We start from the raw sequence: 7,181 nt of genomic DNA on the forward strand, positions 1-7,181 counted from the left end.
TAACAATGACTCGCAGGTGTAGAGAAGCAAGGGCCACGCCATCATTCACAAGTGGCTACGAAAGAACATGCGTTCATTTGTAGCATTATAACACAAACATCTCCAGTGCACTGCGAGAGTTGCTGTTAAATGGCTTCAGACAAGTTACTTTGAGACCTGAAACAGGCCGCATATTGAAATAATTGATTCTCCACAGACGGCCAAGAAGACAAACCAGAATTTCCGCATCCAATGCGGCTCCCTGCTGCGTGCCCAAAGTGAAACTTCTGGCTAAGGACCAACCTTAACATTTTATTATGCAAAATCAGAGATATACCAGGTGGGGGGATTTTATTAAAGTTTACAGCTTAAGAAAATTAGAACAAGAGAAAAAAAGATATTCACGGCTAGCAGATTGTGATCCGATTTATTACTAGTAGCCACCAAAGCGAAAATGAAGGCATCGAGAATGATACAGCAAAGCTCCCTGAGGTTTCGGATTACGCCCCGTTCGCTTTATTTTTCCCCATCTGAAGATATTAATTATTATTAGCTCATTTGCCAATGTTCACCCTTTTCCAATTAAAGGCGATGTCCTTATAAAAAAAATAGCACTACGAGGATAAGTAAGTGGTGTTCACCGCTAATTATCACATTTTGGCTTGTGATCATTCTCCGACACGGTGGTTAACATGAATAACTTAGCAGCAAGAAAACACCGGAGGACTTCCCAGCCGGGATCCACTCTAGCGGACTGGGACTAGGCCTTTCCACCCCAGTGCGGAACACAAGTTCACGGTCTCGCTAGCTGCTTTTGTAGGTATAGCAACCTGCTCTCCTCCTGTCGCTGACAATAGCTACATTTTAATAGCTAACACACGGGCGTACGAGACCGCATGGGCGTTTTTTTAGCCGTTTTAATAACACCTGACACGACATGGGAGAGAAAAGAAACACGAGAACTTTATTGTTAAGCAGCCATTTCTCGCCGAATGAAAGACTAGCAGTGCACTCGTGCCCCCATTGATTCGTCTTGTCTTACCAATAATCCTTCTCTGTCCCTTCTCAAAGCAAACCGCTCCTCTTCCTTCAGATGTCCGGGGTGTCAACAATAACGATGCTTGGATTCAGCCGGTTTACAAAAAAAAGAAACGCAATGCGGGGTTGGTTAAAGGATTCCTGGGCTATAATGTCGAGTCACTATGTCGTTTTTTTCTGCTGAAGAGTCCAATGTTAATCGCGTTGCTGGCTTTGCGACTGCAGACGGGAACAAAACCAAAATGGCAGATGGGGCTGAAGGGGCGGAGAGGGGCCGTGACGCATGGGCTGGAGTGTTCGACAGAGGGAGAGAGGGTTGGTTGGCTGCGAGGAGAGCACGCCGCCCGGCTCTCCTGTACGCACGGTACATGAACCCAGGGATTAGACAGTGACGTGTTCGCGACTGCGGAAGTGCTTTAGAATAGAATTCACTGTTTTCCCAAACAGTGGATTTGTGGGTCACATATCAATTTTTATGAGTCACAACTCAAGAAAAAAATCCCTATATTTAAATAAATATATAATTTTCAAATGATTAATATATATATATTACAAATGGTTTTATACATTTTATAACAATTTAAGAATTTCCAGAAATAGAAAATTATATAATAAGTAATAGTGAAAATAGACGATCTACAAGCTCAATGCGGCGCGAAGCCGGGTCCAGGGCAAATGTCTAATTTCTCTTATGGGTTTGGAGCTAAAAAGTTTGGGAACCACTGCTTTAGATCATTGCTAGCCCTAGATTGTCTGTGATCTTACAAATAACACTGTCATTTTCCAAATACACAGCCATAGATCGGTCTGTGGCATTGAGCAGATAATCTGTGCCCCAATAATTAATTCCTCAGACTAGGAGACAGATATTGTCCTCTAGTTTCATATCCCTTTGAAAGTTCTGGCAGAAAGCGTGTGTTTAGTCAAATATCTCCACTTTTCCACAAGCTTCACACGGATGATGTTCAGTCCGGGGCAAGGGGCCCCGGAATGAGTGTTGGACTGAATATATCAAAACTTCCTTTGGGAAGCACAAACATTTGGGGCACACAATTGACCGGTCGCTATGCCCCTCCTAAAGCCGTCCTTGTCCAATGCCAAGTTAGCAACAGGTTACTAACGCAGCTGACTTGGCAAGCTGCCATGGCGGCGCGCATCGGTGTACCGCGAGTCTGGCTGCTAGATAGAGATGGGATTTATGGTTCTTTGAAGTGAGCCGGAACTCTGAGATCCGTTCCTTTCAAAGAGCCGTTCAAAAGACTGTCTCATTTTAGTTACGGTTACTTTGTAGATTTTGATTATGATTGCAAATCACTTCCACCCAAATAGGCCTAAACATTTTGGCCATTGGATACATTTCTGGCATTTGAAAATAGGTGATCTAAGCTCACAATGTGCCACGTTGCGATGAATTGTGAGCTTGTAGATCGGCTATTTGCAAATGATTTTTCTACATTTTACTCATTGGAAAACCTGTGAAACAGGACATTCTGCATAATGAGTACGTTCTAATATTGGTACTTTAAGTACATTTTGATACCAATACTATTTTACTTTTACTCAAGTAGGGGCCTACATTAATAACATTCCAAACTTGATTGCAGTATTGATATGTTTACCTAAGAAAAGAAATTTAGCACTTTTCCCACCACTGTTCATTAGAAAGGAAAGGCTCCCCCGCTCCCTACTGTGAACCGAATCATATCGTTCATTTCAAAGAGCCGTTCAAAAGACTCGATTCGTTCGCGAACTTCCCACCCACTCGCTTCCGTGTCACAAACACTGAAACAAAAACAGAACGGATTGCACTGACCTACACAAACCCACGGGAATAATTTAGGAGCACTTAATGAGAAAATATAACTGGTAATACTTGTGTACTGTATGTTAATCTGACTTTTAGTATAGGCTATTGTTTTCTTCCTGGACGTGCGTTTGTGGCAGGTTTAACATGGGATTTTGACAGCTGGCTTCTCCTCTACACGCCGCCATGGCAGCTTGCCAAGGCACCCGCCTTAGTAACCTGTCGCTAACGTGGCATTGGGCAAGCACGGGTTTAGGAGGGGCATAGCGACCGGTCAATTGGCAGGTGGTGTGATGAATTACCCCATGCCAATCCCAAAGCACCTGTCAACTGTGTGCCCATTCTGCCCAAAACATTGTGCTTCCCAAACACACGTGTGTTCTCAAAGGAAGTTCTCATATGTTCAGTCCAGCAGTCATTTCAGGTCCGGGCCCGTCACTGACAGAGCATGTTGTCCGTGTGAATCTTGTGGAAAAGTGGAGATATTTGACTAAACACACATTTTCTGCCAGAACTTTCAAAGGGAAATGAAACTAGAGGACAATATCTGTCTCCAAGTCTAAGGAATTAATTATTGGGTACTTTTTTTTTTCTTATTCAAGTAGTGCACACCACTTTATTGCCGCGCAGATTATCTGCTCAACACCACGGAATAGGACTGATCTATGGTGTTATTTGTAAGATCACAGACATTCTATGACTAGATCATTGTCAAGCACCCCCACACTGATGCCTGAAGAAGGTCGACCCTCTGATTTTGCAGTTTTGAGTGTGCGGAGACTCCCTTTACTTTTATTTATTTCTCACAAAAGTGTATTACACACACACCTCCATCTAACCTGACTTTCGCCAGATAGTTGCAGCAGTGCGTAACGCTCTGCCTTACATCTGGGCTCTCTCGGGCAGACTCGATGTAAGGGGCGGGCCATTTTTTGAATTTCTGTAGCAGGTGATTGGATGTGGCCGTTTCTATCACAGTCTGGGAGTGCCAACTCCAACCACTCATATTGGCCTGTCTGCATGACGTTGCACCCAGAATCCGCCTCCTGGGTTTCCACGTGGTCTGCAATCAGACTCTATTGGCTCAGAGCCGCTCAGAGCCCGCCCATAGCTGCCGCTGATTGGTCCGGCCCGGGACTTTACGAGTGTTATCAACTCTGGCCGAGCAAGCCCAGATGGTAAAAGCAGAGCGTTATATACGCAATGCTGCCACCATCTGGCGAAAGTCAGGTTAACCTTCATCTATATCTATATATTATACAAACACACACTATATTTGTCCGTGACCAGACAGTGGTACCCTTGCGTATCAAGGAGAGTGGAGGGAAGCTATCTATACCTATGTAAGATTTACAAGCTCATAACTCATTACAGCACATTGAGCTTGTAATGTATTTTCAAGTAATAGGTTTAAAGTGAACTGAACTGAAGCTGAATTAACATTTTACCAGGGACCCCCTGGCAACACCTCAAGGACCCCTGCCCGGGGTCCTCAGAAACCACCTTGTGAACAACTGCTTTAACCGTGAAACTCCACCATTATCACAATGATAAAGTGTACGTCAATTTGTCGAAAAATGTTAAAAAGAAGAAAAAATGCTGATCTACAACCCTTTGCATTATGACTTAGTATTCTGTTTATTTTGGGGGGGGGGGGGATGTGTGTAAAAGAGCTTGAGTGATCAAAGCCAGGAATATACAACACTTATTCCATCTAATAGGGGATGTTCATAATTCCAGATCATTATTTTGTAATATCAATTTCCCAGATCGAATCATGTCACAAAGTATAGCATATTAATGTCAGGGCCCCGTGGAAGCACAGGCTTCCCACACTTCCGACAGTGTGTGACGTCACTAATCTACCCTTGGTGGTGTCTTTAGGTACTGCTAATGTACATCCCGCCCTGTCAGATGTGCCTGCCAGGTCGTTCCTGTACAATGAGCCGTAGTAAGTCCAACAATAAACGAGGAGAACGATTTTACATACTTGTCTTTAACACAATTAACCAAGTGGAATACAACACGTGCATTATGAAGCTCAGAGCAGGACCCTGAAAGGAACATTTTTGCTATGGTTAGAGAAAACACCATTCTCTTCCAAGATGACCGGTTGATGCAAATTACGAAAGAATTGGAGCGGTAATTTGTAGCATCTTTGTTCCAAAGGAACAGATTAGTTTAGTCGTGGTACACCAATCATTAGCAGTGCATATGGGTCCCAGAGAAAATTACAAGGATGCAGCAAGTTGCCGAAACAATAAATGCGTGCTGTGTTGTTCAATTGCGTGCGTGCTTTTCCTCAAGACGTTATTATCATTCCTAACACGAATTAAGCATGACAAACACCTGCGATTATAGATTGAATCAATGAATGAAACAGTGAAACGGTGATGGTGCACACAATGGGTAAAGTCACGCACGTTGGAGGCAGGTTACGCAAGCAGCTTGCAGATAGCCGGGGATGAATGATGCTGAGCCTGTGGTGGTGGTCCCACAGTCAGTCAGTCCCTCTAGGGGTTAGGGGGTGAGCAGCATTCCTAGCTCCCAGCACAGAGGAGGAGGAGGGTTGGGGGAGGGGGTGTCTGACATGACAAAGCCAGGCCGAAGAAAAGTGGGCCGCCAGCTTATTCTCGGATGCACACATGTAGAAGCCATGGGATGGGGAGATGGGATGGGAACCCCCCCACAATCTAGCTATTCAATGAAAACCCTTCAGAACAATGCCAGATGGATAAAATACACTGGTGACGTGGGTTGGTTGGTTGACGAGTTAATTAACGCACCAGTAGGACAATGACCTTAATGACCAGTTAATGATACTGTATTTTTGGGGGGCAACGGCGAGTTGGAAATAGTCAAGTGGTTATTTAATATTGCCACTGTAGCGCCTGGCCCCTACGATGCCCTGGCCCCTGTTGTGTCTGTGGAATGTTGGGGAGAGCTACACGTTAGCTCAACGTTAATACCAATGGAAACAACGTTAGCTAGTTAACGCAGTCCCTAATCTATTGTGCACCATCACATAACCAAAGGCGACCGTTAAGTGACAGCGGCTTGCTGGCTAACGTTAGCATAAGACAGAAAGAGGGGGGCTGGCTGGCTTGCTTGCTGGCTGGTGCAGCAGCACTGCTGGCTAACGTTAGCAGAGGAGAAAAGAACGAGCCAGGATATTTGAGACTATAATAAACGACTGCGTAGTGTGCGGCTAGCTTGCAAAGCTATCGGTCTGTTCCAACCAACCTAACGACTTGTTCTCCCCCACTGGCGCTCTGTTAGCCAACTAGCTAACGGTAGCCAACTAGCTGTAGCTAATACAAAAAGGCTTCATTTATATTATACACTTAGTTGCACGAACCTGTCCCCGAGATAACAAAAGGGACACATATTTTGTTAATAAACTAAACAAACGTGCGTATCGGTTGAGAAACGTGTCGTTTTGTTTTAAGTCGAGCAACATGCCAGAGCTGCTGAAGTATAAATTCCACTAAACGTATTCTTCAACCCAGACAGTTAACGGTAGCTAACGCAAAGTGTGCATAAACTTACCACATCCGATATTACTCGGCCTGATCTGTAGTACCAAAAAAAGAAAAAAATAGCGAACTTGTCCCCTAAAAACAAGAAACCTGACAAGTCAAAACTTGACAACGCGACACGTGAAGTTGGTGCCAAGGAACTTAAGTCGGTGGTGGTGTGTCAGGAGGAAGGGTGGCGGGATGTGATCTGCTGTGTGCTCTGTCCGGGGTTAAGACTTTCTTCTCTCCGCTCGGAGCTGGACGGTTGCCTGGCCGGCTGTTTCCAGCAGCGCGTCTCCTCACGCTCACTAGTTCTGTTCAAAGCAAAGCAGCAACATGTGCACGGCGTGGGCGCGACTACCAGCCCCGCACCGAGGGGTTTACAAACCCCAAGAAATGTGGCTTTCCGTCTCAGAATGTAGATTGTTGTACTTATGTTGTTTTGACTTGTTTTGGTGTGTCGTAATGGTGCGTTTACTTCTCTTGACTACGTGGTTTCAACGATGTGTTGCGTTTCAAAGAGATGGAATATTTATTCACCCCTCCGTATGCTTGCATGACAATGGACTGGCCACATGTCACGCAGGGCCACATGGGATATGTAGGCATAACCGGGAACTTGGAAGAAGTGTATTTTGATTGATTGATTGGAGAATTTATTAGAATGTTGCATAGGAAAAAGTACAGTTTCAAATCACTGGTACAAGGTCAACTAAAAGGAGATCCTAGTAAGCTTTTCGGCTTATTTACACAAGAACCATTGTATCTGATATAATAAATTACTTTGTCAAGGCCTAGGCCAGGGGGTCGGCAACCCAAAATGTTGAAAGAGCCATATTGGA

General features: G+C 44.6%; 1 protein-coding gene across 2 annotated transcripts in view; it reads right to left on the minus strand.

The window, feature by feature from the left end:
- uba1 (ubiquitin-like modifier activating enzyme 1) overlaps positions 1-6,632 on the minus strand; it is a 31,787-nt gene extending 25,155 nt beyond the window's left edge. The window contains exon 1 of one of the 2 annotated variants that reach the window (XM_080733675.1): positions 6,371-6,632. The gene's annotated coding sequence lies outside the window, so the exon portion shown is untranslated. Of the gene's footprint in view, positions 1-1,021; positions 1,231-6,370 lie in introns of those variants that run through there. The other variant, XM_080733674.1, reaches the window with a different exon arrangement.
- Between the last annotated feature and the right edge of the window lie 549 nt (positions 6,633-7,181).

This window comes from Nannobrachium achirus (genome assembly GCF_963921795.1).
Source record: "Nannobrachium achirus genome assembly, chromosome: 9".
Taxonomy (NCBI): domain Eukaryota; kingdom Metazoa; phylum Chordata; class Actinopteri; order Myctophiformes; family Myctophidae; genus Nannobrachium; species Nannobrachium achirus.